The 22,781-nt window shown below is 43.9% G+C and overlaps 1 protein-coding gene across 1 annotated transcript in view; it reads left to right on the top strand.

The window, feature by feature from the left end:
- Window positions 1-232: 232 nt before the first annotated feature.
- Galphai (G protein alpha i subunit) overlaps window positions 233-22,781 on the top strand; it is a 307,080-nt gene continuing 284,531 nt past the window's right edge. Inside the window, exon 1 of the mRNA XM_080267265.1 lies at window positions 233-547. The gene's annotated coding sequence lies outside the window, so the exon portion shown is untranslated. The remainder of the gene's footprint in view (window positions 548-22,781) is intronic.

Below are 22,781 nucleotides of genomic sequence, written 5' to 3' on the forward strand. Positions count from 1 at the left end.
ACGTAATGATAAGCCAAATGGCTTCATATACTCCAGAAAACTACTTACTGCGTGGTGGTCTAGTGGGTTAAGACGCACTAACTGCTGCCAATGTAAGAGAGAGATAGAAAGAGAGAGAGAAACGGGGAGAGATCCACGAGAGCGGAAACAAACCGGGTGGCACTGGCTAGGGTGCGTGGGTGCCTCTCCTCTCAGTGTGGCAGTGGCAGTTGTGGCGGCAGCTGAGGCACGCACACCGCTCCCTACCACACCACCACTGCATCGTCTCCTCAACCTGCACCTTAAGTCGTGGGGTTTAAGCGACGCCGGGAGGGAAAGTGAGAGTGAATAATATAAACAAGGCTGGTAATCTTCATCTCGGTACTTGGAAGTCAGTGCAGCGAATATTTGAGATAAAACTGTGAGGAGATTAGAGTGTTTGTCAGTGCGTGAACAGAGATAGATAATTATACAAACAAACGCTGAGGCTGGTGTGATATCAGTGGCAACGACAGTGGTGTTCCTGGTGACCCCTACGGACATCGCACGGGGGCGTTGGCTAGATAAGGTAAGATAATGAGCTTTACACTGCATAGGAAGCTGCTTAATACCTCATCCTTTGCGATTTACTTTGCATTTTACATTGTCTCTTATCTTACTGAATCGCTTTAGTGTTATACTTTGCATCAGTAGTATGGAAGAGGATATTAAGTTTAATGTAGAGAGTAAATCGCTGAGGAGGAAGTGGTACGAATCTCCAAAATTATTTCGTCTTTCATCCGATGTTCGCCTAAACTCTCGTGTTCTTATACTGGCAATACCCAAACTTTCTCTTAACTCAGTTTTTCCTTAGCATGTTTAGAAATACTCGTGTATAAGTACTGTGAGTCATCGTTATATGTCAGAGATCTACTGGAAATGATCATAACGTGTGTGTGTGTGTGTGTGTGTGTGTGTGTGTGTGTGTGTGTGTGTGTGTGTGTGTGTGTGTGTGTGTGTGTTGATCCAAAGGCGTCTATAGTATATACTGTAGCCGTCGATTATTCTCCTCTTGCAGCTTGAATTTGTTTTTGCAGGAGTAACAAAAGACGCGGGAAGACGCAACACTCTCTCCTCTGTTTGTCCTTCCTGCAAATCAAAATGTGAGTTACGAGAGGGAGTTGAGCGTGTTTGTTTATGAATCCGGGCCATCAACACACATACACACACACAAACACACACACACACACACACACACACACACACACACACACACACACACACACACACACACACACACACACACACACACACACACACACACACACACACACGAGAGAGAGGGGGGGGGGAATCCCACAACCTCCTGCGGGGAAGCTAGTGGGCTAATAGTTAACATATCCAGCTCACACCTGGAAGGACCCGAGTTCCATTCCCGGGCCGATCAGACTCATGGGCAAAGCTTGTTTCCTGTGTGTCCCTGTTCACCCAGCAGCACACCTACACACCTTGACCATCAGTAACACAGAGGCAGATCCAGCAGGCGGTCACGGAGGGGAGGGGGGGCCTACACTTCTTCCTTTTATAAACTACTGAGAGTAATCGTGTAATCAGTAACCTAAGATGCACTGGCTGTGTTCATCGTCGCAGTTCATTGTGCCGATATAAACAACAAAGCCTCATCACAAAGGTTAAATTCACACCACAACGACCTCCTACACCAGCGTCCGCGGTAACACGACAGGGTATTGCTTAGTCGTGTGTGTGTGTGTGTGTGTGTGTGTGTGTGTGTGTGCAGTGTAACTTAAAGTTTTGATGTGCTTTTACCGAAATTTGATGCAAATACTCAGGGGTCTATCAAAGGAGAGTTTTTTTTTATTTTTTTTTTTTTTTTTTTTTTTTAGTAGATCAATTGGTCAAAAATGAAACTGCACAGGATAAAGCCAGCCTGAACAGTACTGATCCGATGTATACGAAACTTGAGGGAAAAAGTTGAAGTATTAGCAAAAATGAAACGGTTTGATTTTCATAACGATCAAATACCATGGTCTAAGGTCAAGGTCAGGGGGAAAAGTCAACTCAAACAATTTCGATCCGTTTTCCATCGTACTTGGTGTAAGGACTGAAGTGCAAGCAAGGATGAGGTAAATTGCTTATGAGAACAGTCAGTTGAAGATCAAGGTCACAGAATAAAAAAAATGTTCAGCCCTTAGACCAGCTGTAGGACGCAGGTGTGGCACTCTGCTCTGAGTACTCCTTTTGTCAAGCATATATATATATATATATTTATAGGCTACTGTTTTTCATTCAACGGTTTTCAGATACTGACAAGTACCTCAGCATATTACTCTGTCACTGACGGACCACGTGACTATGTATGTAAGTAAGGGACCGAGGTTTTTCAAGCAGCCAAGTTGTAGTGCACTGAAGGAATATTTTCAAACAGTTTGGTGAAAGTGTTGAGGGTCAGCCAAGAGGTTAACATATTGTGTTTTTAGAATAATAAGTCAGAGGTCAAGGTCGCATGTCAAGGTCAATTTACTCTTCGTTCGTTTTAGCCTGAATTAGATGCAAGGGTTAAGGGTCAGGGAAGAAGGAAGGAAGTCGATTCTGAAACAAGACTAGAACAGTTTTTATCTAACGAACCACACTTGATAGAAGACTCGAGGGTCAGCCAAGGGTTTGACGTGTTGTTGTTGGGAACCATAGGTCAAAGTTCAAGGCCACATGGCAAAGTTACGGTAACTAGCGTTTATCTGATTTAGACCAAATATAGTAGAGTGGTTCATGGAAAATCAAGAATGGGTTCCGTTTTGAGAAAAAACAGTCAAAGGTCAAAGTCACAAAGTAAGATTAAAGTTCGACCTGTGTGAGTTGTTTTTATTGTTGAATAACCCCGGTCCTTCTGGTCGAGCAGACCTATCAAACCCAGGTAAGCAACCATCCCTGCAGGGCAGTCCTACGCAGTGATTTGCTGTTCCCTTGTGGTGAATAGCGCCTTGCCACAGCGAGGCGCAGGGAAGAGTGTGGAGGTTTGGTTAGTGGACGCCACATTTGCTTTTCCATCCAGTTAACAGGGTCACCATAGTAGGCTCCACATCACCCTGTTATTTGATTATATGGTTACTACCCAGCATTATTAATGATTTCCTGGGTTATATGAAACTCTTAGGCTTGTCACTGAGTGTACAGCCACCTAAAGCGGAAAGATGAGTACTAAAAAGTGACGAGAAGGATGGGAGAAATAGGAAGAAAGGGGCGCAACAGAAAAAGTATGGTAAAGAGGAGGGAAGCAGGCAACACTACATCAAGTGAGTGGATGTTGGTCGCCACCGCCTACCACCAAGTTATATGTGTTGTAATGCATAAATATTTACTTGATGTTTTCAGCATCTTCTGTGCCTGCCTGCACTAATATATGCTTGCTCTGTCTATCTTTGTATCTAACATCCGATAGATGATAGATACAAAGATAGACAGAGCTCCATCAAGGACGTATGCACCTGAGGCTAGGCTACTTAGTCCAGAGATTTAAAGCGAATGACCAGCCCTTCTTGCCTGAGTGGCATCATGTGATCAATAAACTCCAACAACCACCCTTCTGATGCAAATCCTTATGGGCAGTATCCGGTTGAAGCATCTTGATCCACTAAGCTACCAGTCCCCATGTGCTTATTAGATTACCACTCGGCATAGTGAATAGTTTCTTAAGGTGCAGCAAACTATTGTCTTGTTATTCAATGTAGAGTCATCTGAAAGTAACGCATCTTCAAATGAATGGGTTGTAGGCGCCCCCATCCACTAAGAAAAAATACAAATGGGGGAAGGTTGTGGTTTCCCTGCCTCCCCCCCCCCCCTGGATCCGCCACTACCATCAATACTGTGTGTCAACGTAATTTTTACCAATTAGAACGTTTATCATCTAATTCTATGTATTGACAGCCACTGTGTGAGGTGGTTTAACTTACCTGATGTTCAGTGTGCTGCGCCTATCATCTGTCTAAACATACACCATACCGATTCCTGACACAACAACAAATTGTGTTATTACTACTGAGAACTGCGTTACATGAGGTTCTGGCTGGAATAATAAATGTGAGCCCGTGTAATTTAGCAGGCCATCAATATATGTCAAAATATAACTATGTGAATAAAAACTATATGTACTGTACTCGTAAACTACTTTCCACCACTGCACTCTTGTGATGCGGCTCCAGTCATTGTGTCGGACACCACTGTTACCTGGTGTTAATTCTTCAAGGTCCAGTGTGCATCCGTCACTTGTATACTTTGTCACACCATAATTGCTTCATCCTGAGTATTTGCCATTAATGTATACAGTGACGTCAAACCTTCGGAGTCTTGTCTCGCCACCTTATGTGTACTTCCCAAGTTTTACGTGTCCTTACACAGGATGAGTAAGAGGCACATAATTAATTTTCATTATTCAGTCTCGTATTAAGTTTTCTTTTTCCAGGCAGGACGTGAAAAGAGAGTACAGAAACTTCCCATGCCTCTTATTCTTCCTGCAAAAATATATCTCAGTTACGGGAGGCAATTAATCGTGAGATTGGAATCTGGGCTGAGGGTAGAAATTCACAGACAACGTACAACCAGCTGCCTCTGATAACTAAGATTCAGGTTTTGCGGGAAGAACGAAAAAAGAGGGAGGAGGCGAGTTGCTGTATTTTCATCCTGTCCATCCTCCTTACCCAGACCTTTGTTACGATCGTATATATATGTCCGTGAATATGTCTGACGTATGCAGAGGTGTCAGGCGTGGGGGAGGGGGCGTAGACGGGGAGGCAGAGGGAGGGACAGGGGGAGGGGGAAGGGGACATGAGAGACAGAGAGAGCGACAGGGGAGAGATAGAGAGAGGGGCAGGAGAGACAGGGGAATGGGTAGGGGATAGATGGGAAGAGCAGTGGGGGAGAGACAGGGGGGGGTAGGGAAGAGATAAGGAAAGGGTAACGAGAGGCAGAAGCATGGAAAGAAATAGGGTCAGGGTAGGGAAAGACTTAAGGGGAAGTAGAGGTAGAGGAAGCGGTGGGTAGAGGTGCAGAGAGGGGAAGGGGAAACGTCGGGGTAGAAGTAAGGACAGTCCCCTTCAGTGCTATAACGTCCTTGTTTATTCTGTTATTGCTGCTTTTAGACCGCTGAGCACTATAGTATGGAGAGGCTTTCTCACGGTTAGCACCACGTAGTTTGTGTAACCGCCGCCAGGGGCCTAAGGCGGCGCTGATGTTGATTATCCACACCACCGACTCCCACGTTTTTTGAAATCAGCCGATGAATTCAGATAATATAATGTGATGGCCCACTGCTCAGCTTACGTAAGCAACAGCGAAACAGAAACAGCAAGCTAAGAACAGTGATTCAACTGCATTACCATTGTGGAGGCGACGAGTGGTGGTGTTTCAATGTGGCGGCCAAAGCTACACACTCGCTGCGGAGATAACCTCTCCATATTATAGAGCCCAGTGTTCTAGACGTTTTTACTTAGCGTAGGGGAACCTCTCGTACTGAAGTGGGTAGTGACTCAAAAGATTATATTCCGCACATTTTTGCTCACCACAGTCTTACACACACACACACACACACACACACACACACACACACACACACACACGTGCCGCACTACCGTGTATGCTGGTGGGTGTAATAAAATACTAATATAGCTACACGCCTCCGCCAATTACGTGCACATGTGCTGATCATAGAGTTCCAAGAAGGAAATCAGCAAATGACGCATTCCATCTTCAGCTTCCTTTTTATAATTAAAGTTAAAGCATATTGGTCAGTCACTACCCATTCCCAAAACTCTAGACAGGGTGCAGGAGAATCAGCAACGACCCAAACATGGCTACAGGCATCCTCATTATTGTACTCGTAGCTCTTTAACTCATTTACTTTCACTCGCCATGTATTCATCGGCCCACATGTCGTTTGGTGTTGGAGAGAGACGCCTTCATGTGGTGACAGTGATGTAACCATGTGGCTCCACGTCCCTCAGCTCCCTCTCTCTCCCCCCTGAAAGGAGGATGGTAGACTGCACGAGGATAGTAACTTCGTTAGCTTCACCTCATAAATTATCAGATCATAAGGATACTACACGTTTAACAATCACCCGTACATATTCTCCACCCAGTTCTGCAAACTGTTTACTGTCCCACCTCCTTCGTTGCTTTGACTCTGATACACAGTCATGTACTCCCTCCCTGCAACACATTCTCCCATCCAGTACACTTTCACTGACCTTTCTAATAGTCTCTTCACTCATTGTAGTCATGTAGTACTGTGACTATAAGATCATAGTACTTTCCTGTACCCTTTGATGAATGCATTTATCACAGCCTGTTCTTGACTCAGTCTATCCTCCTGATATCACCTGCATCTAGAATCTTAGCAATATAAATTTGAGCCTAAAACTACATTTAAATGTGTAAAGTTCTTCTAACAGATCAATTTATCCTGGTATCTTTGTAAGTTTTTTACCAGTGAAATACACATAATAAACCTAATACCAGTACTGATTTCAGCATAGCCTGTAAAAATCGCTATCAGGGGAGGTTGCAGGAAACAACGAAGGAACAACGATATGTTATCTGTTACGGCAGTTGCCATGTGATAACCAGAGCAGTGAGATAAAACCAACACAATGCACACCTGCACAGTGTACAGGGTGAGGGGCAGCTGTATATGTTAGCCACAGTCAAAATAATGAGATACAATATTCAGATAGAATTGTTTCACTGTTGGGGAGGTGTGGAGTTAAAACTGCATGATAAGCACATACGTATATGCAAAACCACTTATTCAGGTATAATGCATGTTTTTCTTAATAAATTTTGTTACATAGTGGTTAACACGCGGAGGCTTCATAATCTTCGTGGCCCTGGGCATGTGCCTACTGTGCCTAGTGGATAATCTGGCACGTGTGTGTGTGTGTGTGTGTGTGTGTGTGTGTGTGTGTGTGTGTGTGTGTGTGTGCGCGTGTGCGTGCGTGCGCGCGCGTGCGCGCTTTGCGGAGGAAAAAGGAGGAGGTCTGATCACATCCGGGTGTGTCTCTTGGATAATCTGGTACGTGTGTGTGTGTGTGTGTGTGTGTAATATATGATATAAATACAAGAGTATATAAGAGTGACACACATATACTCACAGCGTATATAAATTATACTGGATACGTGTGTGGTGGATTCTGCTTTGTTCAATGACAGGAAACCAACAAAAACTGCGTTTCTTTTAAAGGGTAAGGCTGTGGGTGGCAGACACAGGATGAACACAATCACCACCAAACAATACTCCGCCGCAGCTTTCACTTGGCAGCTGGAAACACCAACTCTGCAGTGTTCGGTTGGGTTGGGTTGGGTTTTGACGGAGTCGGGGATGGGGTTCATGGTTCATCATAAAAGTATCACCAACAGCCAACCCCACTTTTTCTCTTTATCTTGGAAAACGATTTAAATAAAATAAAAAATGCGAATGTAACGTGTGAGAAGAACATAATGCTGACTGAAGAGGTTAAGCTGTCATAGTTGAATTACGAAGTTTGAACTGTCTCTTGGCTGATGTCACAGTTTTATCCACCTCAGACAAACCAACAGCAACAAGACAGAAAAATAACTAGATATGCAGTGTCATCGAGAATTTATTTATTTATTATTTTTTTTTTTTTAACTAACGCCGTATAATTAACTCCTTGAATGCGTACAGATATTTTTTGGTTCATTCTTATTACCTCCAGACAACTTTATTCAGGTTAGAAAAGGTTCCTTACACTGAAGGCATTAATGAAGACAATATCGTAGTCCTGCAGTTCGAGAATTTAAAAAAAAAAAAAATCCTTAAAAAAGACAAAACATAGTAATAACGACACCATGGGAGTGAAGGCATTAATCTCGCAAAAACCACCGCGACTAGTAAACGGAAACATGTTCCGAGTGACTTAACCAGACAAGTGTATTTTCGTCACATCAGGAGGCTCTCTATTTACTCCTTAACGACTGGGATCGTAATCTCCGTGGCTGGCAGATTTCGCAACACTGTCTCCTTTGCTTTTTTCTCATATTACATTGCAGCTTTTTCTTGTTTGCTACTCATATCGTGTAAATATCAGCATAGTTTACATCAACAGCATAAAAGAAGGAATGGAGATATGATGCGCGAAAGAAGTAGTAATGATAGAGTCATTACGAAATCTCAAAGCCACAGTTCACTCTGATACATTCTTAGTGTGTTACTTATACAATTTTTCATCAAGGTAGCTTGCACGAATATCCTCAGAAGGCATAAACCATTCGAGGCTTAATCAGTTTATGCCAAGTCCCAGTTATCCCCTAGAATACGATACACATGAGTACTAATGCGCTGTGTGAGGAAATATACTGATGAGAAAGAGGTGATTGAGACCCTCCTAAGATGGCCATAGGTGGAGACGAAGAATATGGTACAGTACTTGCAGCACAAGAGGCTTCACTGCACCCCTTCCTTTAGCGATGCGTTGTGCTCGTATCATCGCGCCGGACACGGACATAACGTGCAAGGGAGAGAGAATGTTTTTAAAGATATCAATAACAAACAAGGCAATATTGATCGCTAGTATGTGTAATAAATAGTTCAGAAAAGTGCTGTAAAGACTCCTACGCTGGCGAACATAAGGCTCTTTGTGTCTATATTTGCTTTGCGTTTCTGAGAACAGTATAAAGGACGATTTTATGATTTTATAATTAGTTTCCGCACATACCACGACTGGCTGGCGAAGTGCTGCAAGGGTCGGCTTCCTGTGTGTGTGTGTGTGTGTGTGTGTGTGTGTGTGAGAGAGAGAGAGAGAGAGAGAGAGAGAGAGAGAGAGACCGCTTCCCTTATTCCCTTGCTGGTTCACACAAACTATACGTATAGCATATGCCATAAAATACAACGTAGGCACAGCAGTCTTACCAGCACAGAAAATATCAAAACCCCTTCAGTCTGAACACTTAATTTTTACTGTTTTTCTCCAGCCCTAAGACGATTTTCCTCAGCTACAGAGACCATGCCAGCAGTGAAGGGGGTAAATTCAATCGTCGGGAGGCAGGATAATAATAATAATAATAATAATAATGATAATAATAACGTCCTGGGATTAAAAGAGTTAACACGCGTATCTGTACTGAATGTATTTGAAGCAGTGGTATGAGGAAGTTAGGGTAAGGTACTGTAGGTTGGGTTAAGTCGTCAGGTTAGGTTAGGTTACATTTTGTGGTTCTATAGTACGATTGGTTAGGTTGATGTATGTGGCTAGAGTACAGTGAGGTAGTTAGGTTAGGTTATATTTTATGGTTGGGTCATTTGGGAGGATGGGTTAGTAAAATGGCTGGACTAGATTAGGTTAGGTGGAAGTAGGTGGTATCATTACTCCCTCACCACACTTCCATACACCGTCAGTTGGCATTCATTACCCGCATCACCGCCTATCTGTGCACTGTATTTTCCTGGCCATCAGCTGGGTTAAGTGCCGTATTCTGGGAGACACTGGATGCATCGTGGCACCTGTTCGTAAGTGATTGACTTTGAATATGACGCTTCATCATTCTCTTGTATGTTAATTATGCTTTATGTCTGTGTCATGTATGTTAATTATACTTTGTCTGTTTCATGTATGTTAATTATGCTTTATGTCTGTTTCATGTATGTTAATTATGCTTTATGTCTGTTTCATGTATGTTAATTATGCTTTATGTCTGTTTCATGTATGTTAATTATGCTTTATGTCTGTTTCATGTATGTTAATTAGGCTTTATGTCTGTTTCATGTATGTTAATTATGCTTTATGTCTGTTTCATATCGATATTACTTTGCATTAGTGAGACATCTGATGATACTGAGGCGTAATGGTCAGAACAAATCGCTATGGAAGAGATGTTAGGAAATTCTCAAAGCCACACCGATTATGAACGTAAGAGGTGTCTGGAGTAACCCTTGGGCTGGCATGGCGTTGTATCCTGGTAGCCTATGCAGTTCGTTACAACACTTCCTGACCGATTTATTTTGCATACAGCACATTAATCCCTTCACTGCCATCACGTACTCATCAATTTTTTCCCGCTTCCCTCACACGAGTTCATGCCACGAAGGCGAGACATTTGGAAATAACGGGTTAGATGCAGCCTCATCAACGCCTCCAAAAACAAAGCTCCTTCCTAAAAAAAAAAAAATAATAAATAATAATAATAATAATAATAATAATAAAATGTAATATAAAAACTACACCATCCGGAGAGCAAGGACAAAAAAAAGTACGTTATCAGACTAAAGGGATTAATACTCTCTTGTCCGTCGCTTATGTCTCTTATGTAGCCATGGATGCCAAATATTACACAATAGTTATTATTTACATTTTTATCCAGAATACTTCCTTTTTTTTTTTTCTTTTTTTTACTGCCAGAAGAGAAACCCTTCAGTACAAGAGGCCTTTCCATTGCTGAATAAAGTAATCCAAAGTCATCAAGAACACACGGAAATAATACATCATGGCAGTGGAAAGGTTGACGTGCCACCGTAGAAATAAACTAAATAGGGACACGTAATAAAAGTGTCAAGTTCACGAGAATACGGACTAAATGAGCCCTGGATCAGTGCAGAGAATCAGAGTAGTGAAACAGAAGGCTGGGGTGGAGAGGCATATATAATGAGGGCGAGGTGAAGCAGAGGCAGGCAGTCTGATGGTGGACGACTGCGTCACATGGAGGCGATTTGTTTGTAATCCCCCCCCCCCTCCACCTGGCTTTCCAGACAGATATACTGATTAAGTGATTGATTAGTTGACAGGTAGACTGACTGATAGATGGACAGACATAAAGATCGATAGATAGAGAGAAAGACATAATTATATCAGTGACCATATACCCAGCCTTTCCTTGGCGTGGGTGCAGTGAATGCCGCCTCTTATAACTAAAGGCGCCGGATGTCCACTTTTGCCCTCGGAATTACGCCAGTTTCCTGTTGGCGGGCTGTGGGGTGAGTCACATGACCCTCCTTCCGTTACTTGACAGTGATAATTGCTCATGTTATTTCTTTACTTGCGAATGATGTCTCTCTCTCTCTCTCTCTCTCTCTCTCCTTTCTTTGCGGTAATTGTGAATGATACTTTTTTCTATGTCCTTACTTGATTTTTTTGTGTTACCTTTCATACCTTACCTACGAAGATTTTCTGTAGCGTTACTTGTGCATGCTGTTTGTGTTTCCTTTGGCTTTATTCGTGATTTTATCCTTAACGCTAAACCTACTTGTGAATGATGTCTGTATATCCTTAGCCTAACTATTGAACATTTTTCTTCTATACGTTACTTATGAAAATGAGTGTTGTTTACCCCATCTTTCTCTGTGATTTATATATATATATATATATATATATATATATATATATATATATATATATATATATATATATATATATATATATATATATATATATCCCATTGGAGCCCAGTATCCCGGATATTGGACAGAACTGGGATTTTTCAAGTCTTTAAAAAGTAGGGAACCCCCGGGTAGGGACCTATGAGCTTCGCGACTATGAGCCGATAGGCGGAGGGTGGTACGCTTAGTAGCCTCCCAGTGCAATGCCTCGCCCAGCACCCCTGGGATCCAATGGGATATATATATATATCGTTTGTTCGTTCGTTTTTGAAGGTTCAATCCTTGCATGCTTTGGCCTTGGTCATCTAATGGCGGCTCTCCATGCTGCTTGATCTCTGGCAGCTTCTCTATTCAGTCCCTTATCCCTGAGGTCACACTCAATGACTTCGTCCCAGGTCTTTTTCGGTCTACCTCTCGCAGCCCTACCCCTAACATTAACACTTCTCACTTTCTGCTCCCAGTTATCATCCCCCATCCTCTCCACACGCCCAAACCATCTCAATCTAACTCTCCATATCACGACACCAATACACTCCAGTCCCATCCCATCCTTCAGCTCTTCCATTGTAAACCTATGTGCCCTCCAGGCCTCTCACTCAGAGGCGCACTGCACATCCACCTAATCATTGTCATTTCTCTGCGTTTGAGCCTGCGAATATCACCTTCCTTTACTGCCGAGGTCTCACTACCATACAGCATTACACTCCTAACACATGCAGCATACAAAGATCCCTTAGCAAGGAGGAAGAGTCCTATCAGTGTCAGGAAAGGCAACAGCTCCCTGAACTTCTTCCAACCACTCCTCACTCTAGCCACAGAGCTAGCTCCAGCCCCACCTCCAACACAAAACATGTCTCCCAGATAACAAAACTCTTCCACACACTCAAGAGACTCACCAGCAAGTTCAATCATTTCACGCATGACAATCGCCACCAGCTCTCCCCGACACACCGCACACATGAAATCAGCATTATCTCGCAGTCTACCTCTAATACCACTACATCTCTTGTGCACCCATTTATCGCAGACAGTACACAAGATGGAATAACTTCCAACGCCCTTGTGGCAAATCGCACATGGCCACTCTTCCTCTTCTTTGACAGGACCTCCACGAGCCCTAGATATCATCACTTTTGTTTTATTTGCATTTACTCGTAAGCCCTTGTCCCCCATACCATCTCTCCATTTCCTAAATCTTTCCTCTGTCTACCTTTCATTCTCTGCAATGAGCACCAAATCATCAGCATACAACATCTCCCACGGGAGTCCATTTCTGAAGTCACATAAAAGGGCTTCAAGAACCATGATAAACAACAAGGAGCTCAAAACTTACCGTGGTGCATACCAACATTCATGGAAAACTCATCACTCAAATCTCCATTCACCCTTACCTGTGTGCGAGCACCCACATACAGACTCTAACCAGCCACTCCTCGATCCCAAGCTTTTTCATTGCCCACTTCACCACCTCTCTGGGGACTCTGTTAAAGGCTTTTTCCAAATTAACAAAAAAAAAAAAAAAAGTACAGTTCCCTTTTCTTTCCTGTATATTTTTCCTGAAGTTGTCGAACAATGAATATGGCATCAGTGGTCCCTTTGCCTGGCATAAACCCAAACTGCATTTCATTAGTATTCACTGTTCCTCAAATCATACCTTCTACAACTCTCTCCAATACCTTTATTATCTGGTCTAAAAGCTTTATACCTCTATAATTTCCTCTTCCCAAGGCATCACCTTTCCCCTTGTACACATTTACAATTACACTCTTCAGCCAATGATCTGGGGCAACACACTCATATATAATCGTATTTATCATGTCAGTGGCTAACCTCACTCCTATATCTTTTGAGGCTTTCAACATTTCAACAGTCAACCCAGACACACCTGCTGCCTTCCCCTCCTGCATCCTGCCTATTGCCCCGCTCACAGTAGCAGCGTCAAAGGCCAAGGGCCAAACACTGGATCTGCAGGCTCCAAACCTTCCCTGTCTCTGCCAGACTCCTCATTCAACAACAGGCTGTAATGCTCTCTCCATGCGTCTTTAATATCCTCACTATTCACCACAACCCTTCCTTCATCATTCTTCACACTCTGCTCTCCTATGATATCCTTGTTCTCTCTCTTCATCTGATTTGTCACAGTAAATATCATTTTCTTCCTTTCCACACGATTTAGGTTATCAAGTAAAAGTCTCTGTGACTCAGACTTCGCCCTGCAAACCTCTTTTCTAGCCCTGCGCTTGACAGCCAAGTATTCGTCTTTCTTACCACCCTTCTCCCATCCCCGGAAGAGCCTTCTCTTCTCCTTAACTGCAGCTTCTACACCCTCATTCCACCACTATGTTACTTCATGTCTCTGTGGGCCTCTTGTCCATCCACATACTGAATGGGTAACCCTGCAGACTTTACTTTTGAGGACTCTGTACTGTCCATTAACACTTGTGTCAACGTCTTCCTGTTCAGCCACCACTCTCCTCATCTCGCCACAGAAGGCGTCCCCTACTGCTTGTCTTTTCAGCTTCCATATTTTCCTCCTAGGTGCATAGGTCCTCATTTTCATCACCAGCTCTTTAAGCATCAGGTCACATGTCAATAACCTGTGTTATATATGTATAATTAAATACTATATACATCCATCCGTATATATATATATATATATATATATATATATATATATATATATATATATATATATATATATTGAATGCGGTTCTAAATTTTATTGCGTGATTTATGAGTTTTTTATCACTTTTTTTGTGCTAATTAGAAACACGGGTCTTACAAAATGAATATTTTTCCAGTGACATGTTTGATGTGCACACCGTTGTTCTCTGGCATACTCTACAGCGTGGATGAAAGTGGTGGTGGTGGTGGTGATGGTGGTGTTAGTGAGGTATGGTAGGGAGGTGTGGTGGTGAGATGTGGTAGGGAGATGTGGCGGTGGGGAGGGGTGTATATGATAAGGGATGGTAGTGGTGGTGGTGGTGGTGGTGGTGAGGTTTGGTAGGGAGATGTGGCGGTGGGGAGGGGTGTATATGATAAGGGATGGTAGTGGTGGTGGTGGTGGTGAGGTAGGGTAGGGAGATGTAGCGGTCGGGAGAGGTTTATATGAAAAGGGATGGTGGTGGTGGTGGTGGTGGTGGTGGTGAGGTATGGTAGGGAGATGTGGCGGTGGGGAGGGGTGTATATGATAAGGGATGGTGGTGGTGGTGGTGAGGTGTGGTAGTGAGGTGTGGTGGTGGGGAGGGGTGTATTTGGTAAGGGGTGGTGATAAGGGATGGTGATGGGGAGGGGTGTATTTGGTAAGGGGTGTTGATAAGGGATGGTGGTGGGGAGGGGTGTATTTGGTAAGGGGTGGTGATGAGGGATGGTGGTGGTGGTGATGAGGTAGGGGGGTGTGGTTGTGGGGAGGGGTGTATTTGGTAAGGGGTGGTGATGAGGGATGGTGGTGGTGGTGATGAGGTAGGGAGGTTGTGGGGAGGGGTGTATTTGGTAAGGGGTGGTGGTGGTGGTGGTGACGTGTGGTAAGAAGATGTGGTGGTAGGGAGGGGTGTATTTGGTAAGGGGTGGTGGTGGTGGTGAAGCGTGGTAGGGAGATGTGGTGGTGGTAGGGGGGGTGTATTTGGTAAAGGGTGGTGGTGGTGGTGAGGCTTGTAGGGAGATGTGGTGGTGGTGGTGGTGGTGGGGTATATTTGGTAAGGGGTTGTGGTAGTGAGGTGTGGTAGTAAGGTGTGGTGGTGGGGAGGGGTGTATTTGGTAAGGGATGATGGTGGTGGTGGTGAGGTGTGTTAAGGAGCTGTGGCGGTGAGGAGGGGTCTATATGGTAAGGGGTGTTGGGTGTTGGTGGTGGTAAGGAGTGTAGGTGGTGAGGAGGGAGTGGTGGGGGTGTGATGTGGTGTCGTGGTAAGGAGAGAGCAGTGGACAGGATCACACTCTGGACAAAGAAGATAAGCAAATAGTAATGGACCTGTTGATCCATTTTTCGGCTGTTTGATGTAGGGTTGATTATAACTATTTAAACTAGTCTGAGTCAGAGATAAGGATATATGAGCACGAAGGCTCCACCCACCTACCACACCGTCCAATCGAAACCGACGTGAAAGATGAGGAGTAGCCTACCATGCACCATGGAAAGCTGTCATCGAAATTTCATGGGAAAGGATAGATGGAAATCATGTTCTAAAGTTCTGTCTCTGCTTACAAGGGAAACTAACTGCCAATATTATGTTCATTTCAATATTGTTCTGTTACAGTGTCATCCATGCTATGTAGGCTACTGCAGAAAACTTTGTACAGTACTTCGGATACGTATTATCCAGGAGTGCATATGCTTAGCTGGGAATTAGAAGCCACATACATATCCTAGTGAAAATCATACGGTTCTCACTTTCTGTTTCTGCCCACCGCGCCACAGAAGCGGCTGTTGGACATAGCAGAACACTAGCTGGAATATGCGGTGCGGTGCCGTGTGGTGGCGTCACAGCACACCGCCACACATCCCCTCCTGGGACGTGTGGGCGCCTGCATGCCTCGCCGCGTAGTCTAGCCATCCCCAGGGTGTTCTCCTCTTACCTCTGATGTGCTCCTACCTCACACCACACACGTACACACACGCAAAAAAGAAAAAAAAAAAGTGTCGTTAAGGTTTGGTTCGTTGCCTTTCGTAGTATACGGTCAACATTCGTTTTTGCATTGTATCGTCATGTTGCTTCGTACATAACCCACGCGATATTTCTCATTTATTTATTTATCTACCATGTGTTCGCCTCCCATATAATATATCTGGCCACTTAGCGCACCTAACACTCTGAAACATGGACGAAACATTGTGATACTGTAAGTCACTCTGTTATGGAGGTGGAAAGGAAAAAAATCGCCTTGTAATTTACAGTGCTGAAAATATGAAACTGGACGATGCAGGATGTCATAGTGTGAGATGAAATAGATCAATATGAGAATTTACCTGCTCCCATGTCCATCAATCCCAAGGTTACGATACTGTGTGTGTGTGTGTGTGTGTGTGTGTGTGTGTGTTGATGCCCATCAGTGTTGTAACATTCGCCGAGCAACTCCACCCATCACGTGAAACAGGCTTTTCACACTTTTCCCTCAGTAACACTTGCCACATTCTGTAACCCGCGGTAAGGTGTCACACGTCAGAATTTGTTTCCAAGTGATTTTGTCCAGTACAGCATTATACTGAAAGGTGTGTACAATACCACCAACGATAAAGACTTAACCTCTGCTTGTTGGTAGTGCTGTGCTGAATATTTTATGAGGTATGGAACGAAATCGAATTTCTACTCCATGTAAGGCACAGTAAATGAAAATAAATGAATAAATACATAACCATTAAAAATAAATATCGGTCCCATAGTCTCTCCCCTCAAGAAGCAGGCGTCGGAGGCTAATCTAGTGCAGTCCAATATAATCCATTTCCGTACTCACCTCTTGGGATTCGAACCTACGCCAATGTCCTTCCTGCTGGGGCGTTCTAACCACTAGACCACAAACCCTACTAGAACTCTCTCTCTCTCTCTCTCTCTCTGTTACCTGTGACCTACCCGGTAATGATATCCAGGTACCCGAATGCCATCTTCTGTGTTTCCTGTTGCATCCAGACGTTATTCCAAAGCCTACGTTGCCTTCCCTGCTGAAACTCCTCATCCAGTCCTAACCACGGCATAGACTCCTTGGCTCTGACATTCCTTCTCACCAGCTTTGCGGCGATCTGTCACACTGTAGAGAGAAATATGGTAAGGACACAGTCATGGGGAGGTTAGGAGAGTAGGGAGGTTACAAGGCAGAGACTGTGCAATAAAAGACAGTGGTGGCAGACACTGGTATTGGTTATTTTGACTGTTACAGACTGGCGCTAGTTTGTAAGCGTCCACCCCACAAACAGCGTGGCAATCAGATGGGCTCAAACTCATATCAAGAGTGTCCCCCAAGCATGAGGGCAGCACCAAACCGACCAAACCACGGCAACGCACTGAAGAAGGATGCCCCGACTCGCTACCCACAGCAGACACCACAAAGGCATCGTGAATAGTGAGGTGCCTTGGCTAACAAATTATAGGCTCTCTACCAGGCCCGTACTCTAAGCGACATGGAACACCTCTTGGCCCCTCTTCTTTGGCGATTTTTTTTTTTTTTTTTAATATACACCTTGACATTCTCTCGCATGTTATTTATATTGTTTTCATGTCGACGTGTGTGACTGAGAAGGAAGCACCCAAACATCCCCCCAGACTACGACACTGAACCGTCAGTTTCTATCTAAACCCCTGTCTCAGTTTTAGGAACGAACAAACTGGGGCAAAGGAGACCCTGCCCAAAGACTGTAGTTTGCGTCAGGAAACTACCTTGTGTCACTTAGGTGTAATGTGCAGAATAGACCGCTGAGGAAGATATGTTGCCAAGCTGGAGAAGAGTACACATGTGGTAAATATCGAGGCCGCCAGTTCAACACCTCATCAGGCCCATGACGCAATTTTTTGTGTTTTCTTACTGCTGCCTGACCATTATATGCGGCTTAGGGAAGACGTCTGGTAGTGAAGGTATTAACTCCTTGAATCTGAACATATATTTTAGCAGCTTATCCTTGTACCCTGCAGACACTTTTGTTCACTTTATACAAACCATTTCAAGATACCGGACAAAAAACAGGCATCCATTAACCCCTCCACAGCATAGGTGGCCTCCCTGCGCTGAATGCAGTCATCTGAAAGTAAAAATATTATTTAAAAAAACGTCATGGGATTGAAAAGGCTTGTGGAAGCGTTACTTAACGTCACCATACAAACAGACAAGTTTATCTTAATGTGGAAATCACAAGAATAAAATTAATATTACGTCGTTAAACTGAAGCAGTTATGTATATATTAACTGATCTAAAAGGCCACTGATAAATAGGCGAAGGGACAAACTCTTGCTTTCATATCTGCATCAGGTAATTAATGTATTATTATTATCATTAATTATTATTACTATTTTTATTATTATTATTATTATTATTATTGTTGTTGTTACTTTTGTTGTTGTTTCTTATTATTATTAATATTAATATTATTGTTATTATTATTATTATTATTATTATTATTATTATCGTTATTATTATCATTATTATTATTATTATTATTATTATTATTATTATTATTATTATCATCTTATATTATTATGCATCCATCCATCCCTGCAATCCCGTTCTGCCCTATCAGGGCGTAGAGACCTTGAGCCAGGCTGATCACTTCAGACAGTGAAGGCCACAACACATTTCATTACATTATAGTGTTTTTATCATTATTATTATTATTATTATTATTATTATTATTATTATTACTGTTATTATTATTATTAATATTACTATTAGATTTATACTAGGTGTGTGCTGCCACGCTAGGATCCCGAAAACGAGTCTTGTATGTTCCTTGCCGTGCACAGCGAGTGATATCAGGCTGTGCAGCCACTACGCTTGTTATGACATCTCTACACTGACAGGCTTCAAGCTGCAAATTATCCCTAAATCATATAAAGGATTCATGTGCAGTTTTCGTCGCTTTTCCATACTTACCTTCTTCCCTACCTGTTTCCCTTCTTACCCTACCCCCCTGCTTACCTACATACCTCCCTCCCTTCCTACCTCCCTGCCTTCTTGCCTACCTGTTTCTCTGCCTATCTCTCTACCTACCTACCTTCCTATCCATCCATCCTTCTTCTTACCTGCCTACCTACCTCCCTGCCTACTTCCCTTCCCACCTTCTTCCCTGTCTACTTACCTCACTTCCTACCTCCTTCCCTGCCTATTTATCTGTCTACATACTGTGCCTCCCGACCCACATCGCTATCTGTGTACATGCCTACCTGTCTGTCTCCCTGTCTATCTCCGTGTGTGGCTGTACCGAGGCAGCAACACAGTCACTTATTTGTTATTTAGTTGTTTATTTATGTCACTATCTGCTGGACATGGTGAAAATCGTAATTAGGTCATAAATTACTGCATCTGAACGTCCTCTCCAATGACACCAGTGTTACGCTTATGCGCTTGTAAATAAAGACATTTCTTGTGGTTGTGATCTTAGAGTTAACCTCAGCGTGCCGACTACCCCGACGAAAGCACAACGTCAGGTGAACAGGATTCATTTAAATATTCCATCGTCTAGATCGGTCTATTATTGTGGGCCACCCTGGCCACCCCTCTGGCCACACCACTGGCTGTCAGACCATATGATGCAACTGTCATAAAGATTCAGCCCAGAGGAGACTCGAAGGAAAGTAATGAACTTTTTCACCTCAAGACGCACGAAGTCTCTCTCTCTCTCTCTCTCTCTCTCTCTCTCTCTCTCTCTCTCTCTCTCTCTCTCTCTCTCTCTCTCTCTCTCTCTCAGGTGAGCGACTGGAGTGTTAGAATTTCTCTGATCTGAATCAGATAGTTTGGATTTAGCCTGAACAAAATGACCAAGTGCGTCTATGGCAGTGAACGTCTTAAGTGAGTGCATCCTTAGTCCCCTAACTGCAAGTGGTCCTTCCTGACCTGCACAAAATCGCCGTGTAGTAGCCAGCTTGAGATATGAAACAGACATTTGGTGAAGGGGATACACTGCCACTAACATCACCACAGATTGTAAACTTCCTGCCAGTATAGTAAAAATGCCAACCCCAGCGTAACTATGCACAAAGAGGTAATGATTCCATGGCCATCTTCACAAGGTGCATGATCATTGCCCTGTCCCACCACTGCCGAACCTCCACCCGCACAATGTTTTCCACCAACCCCCCCTGCTTTACGTGCGCGCGCGCACACACGCACGCACGCGCATACACACACACACACACACACACACACACACACACACACACACACACACACACACACACACAAGAAAAGATATCCCATGATCCCACAGCCAGCAGCGCCCGTCATGCAAGGCGGTTCTTCACAGGGTACTCATCCCACCCTGCCCCCCTCCCCCTACACATCTTTTTAGCCCATCCCACGCGTCCCACCTTCTCCTTCCCTCACATCCTATCCATTCTTTTTCCTCCCTTACCTTTGACTTGTTGAAATAATCAGAACTTTCGAGTCTCCACTGAAACGCAAAGTCCATAACCGCGCAAGGCAATAACAAGACACTATGGACACCCCCGAAATTTACCAGCTGTTGCCATCGTTGTTGAAGACAGACAGACGCTGCAATGAGTACCACTTTGTTTGACCCGAAGTGTTGAAGTAGTTACGCTTGAAGTCTACCCTCCACACAGCCACACCTCACTCTCCACCACACAGCCACACTTCAACCTCCACTACACAGCCATACCTCACCCTCCACCACATTTCACCCTCCTCCACACCTCACCCTCCACCACATAGCCACACCTCACCCTCCACCACATAGCCACACCTCACCCTCCACCACATCTCACCTTCCTCCACACCTCACCCTCCACCACATAGCCACACCTCACCCTCCACTACACAGCCACACCTCACCCTCCACCACATCTCACCTTGCTCCACACCTCCTCCTCCGCCACACACAGCCACATAACACCCTCCACCACACAGCTACACTTCACTCTCCACCACACAGCCATACCTAACCCTCCACTACACAGCCACACCTCACTTTCCATTACATCTCACCCTCCACCACACAGCCACACCTCACTCTCCACCACACCTCACCCTCCAACATACGGCCACACTTCACTCTTCACCACACAGTCACCTCTCCATCCACCACACCTCACCCTCCACCACACAGCCACTCCTCACCCTCCATGCCGTTCCTTCTTAATCATTCCACCACACCGGATTTATTATTTTATTATTCACATTGTCAGATCTTAGGTGGGAAGAAGGATCGAGAAGATGATGATGATGATGATGATGCCAGATGATTTTATTTTAGTGAGTGAAGGTGTTAGAAATGTTCCCCACTAACACTTGGATTCACAGGATTTCTTGGTATTTACTTGAGATTGCTGTTAACCCTTTGATTGGCAGGGATTCTCTCAGCCGAACTCTCCTGGTGAATCTGTAAGGGTCAGGCTAGATCGCCTTTAACACATTCAGCGAGGTGGCGTCTTTTACTATTATATTTTCTGCCTTCTCTGGATGATTTTACTGCGTGGTGGAGATAAATTATGGAAGGGAGGATTTAGATAATGTACTGTACCAGATCATATAAGGACCACTGAAGGACCGGACTTCCTGCTGTGGCAAAATGATAATCAGAATCAACGTTTTTTCCGACGGTGGCAAAATATGAATGGGGAAAGAGTGTCTGTAGGAAGGGTGGTGAGGTGAAAATCTGAATGTTGTAATAATTGTTTTAATCAGGGTTTGTATTTGCCATCGGTAGAACCAACAAGATACTAATATAGGCCAGCGAGTATATAAGCGAGTATGACCTTTCATTTGCGGATATATACTAAGAGTACACACTTTAAATGTTCACCGCTTTGGGGGTTCGAATCTTAATACTCGGGGGACACGCATCACGAGACGAGTACACTACCGATCAAGCCACGCAGTTATATGCATCATTCATTAATCCCTTTACTACTAGGCACTCTCCTAAGCTGAGTAAAATATATGGTAGTACCTAGAATGCAATATAAAATGGCTTGACAGTATGTATAGGGTTGTTAATTCTGTGGCTAAGCCTAGTAAGATCTGCCACGCCATAACAATCGCCCAGTGCCAGTCTCAACACAATGCCCAGTTTTACCCATTTCCTTGCCACGATAGCCCTGCCAAGAACGAAATTATTCAGTGTAGAGGCCGTTTTCTAATTGACTTTCGAGACTGCGTAACACCTTTTCCTTAGCCATTTATTCTACACATTATACTTCAGTGCCCTCTTTTTATGTTATCAATGGACACTGTGGCAATACTGAAATGATATAAATAATTACAAAAGAATGTTAAAGTGTAGTAAGCACAGTAAATCGCTAAGGAAGAGGTGCTACGATACCTAAATCTGGCCACACGAGGGAAAGGGGTGAATTGATACACGGCCGACCAGCGCTGACCTTGTGTCATGGTCCCGTGAGCTATGGAAGCTCCCTAGCACCACTCCTTAGGCGATTGATTTGGGGTATTACCGAGTGCAGTGTTCCTGTATGCGTAATGTAGCTCTTCTTATCAGCAGTCATGTCTCGTAAACAACGATTTGGTTTGCATAAATCTTTGCTCGCCTAGGGTGCCTCAGTGTGTGTGTGTGTGTGTGTGTGTGTGTACAAGAGGTGACTGACGTAATGAAACACACCTTCGGAAGCCTGAGTACACACTACGCAACGGCACTTTGCGGGTTTATTACACTTTCATCATTACACTCTCCTTTATTTATTTAGTAACAGTCTAGTACCACGCCGTCTTTCATATATCACCCAGACTAACCCCAGGCGACTTTCTTCACTT

This window comes from Coenobita brevimanus, chromosome 23 (genome assembly GCF_032717465.1).
Source record: "Coenobita brevimanus isolate Jiangsu-jjx chromosome 23, ASM3271746v2, whole genome shotgun sequence".
NCBI lineage: Eukaryota > Metazoa > Arthropoda > Malacostraca > Decapoda > Coenobitidae > Coenobita > Coenobita brevimanus.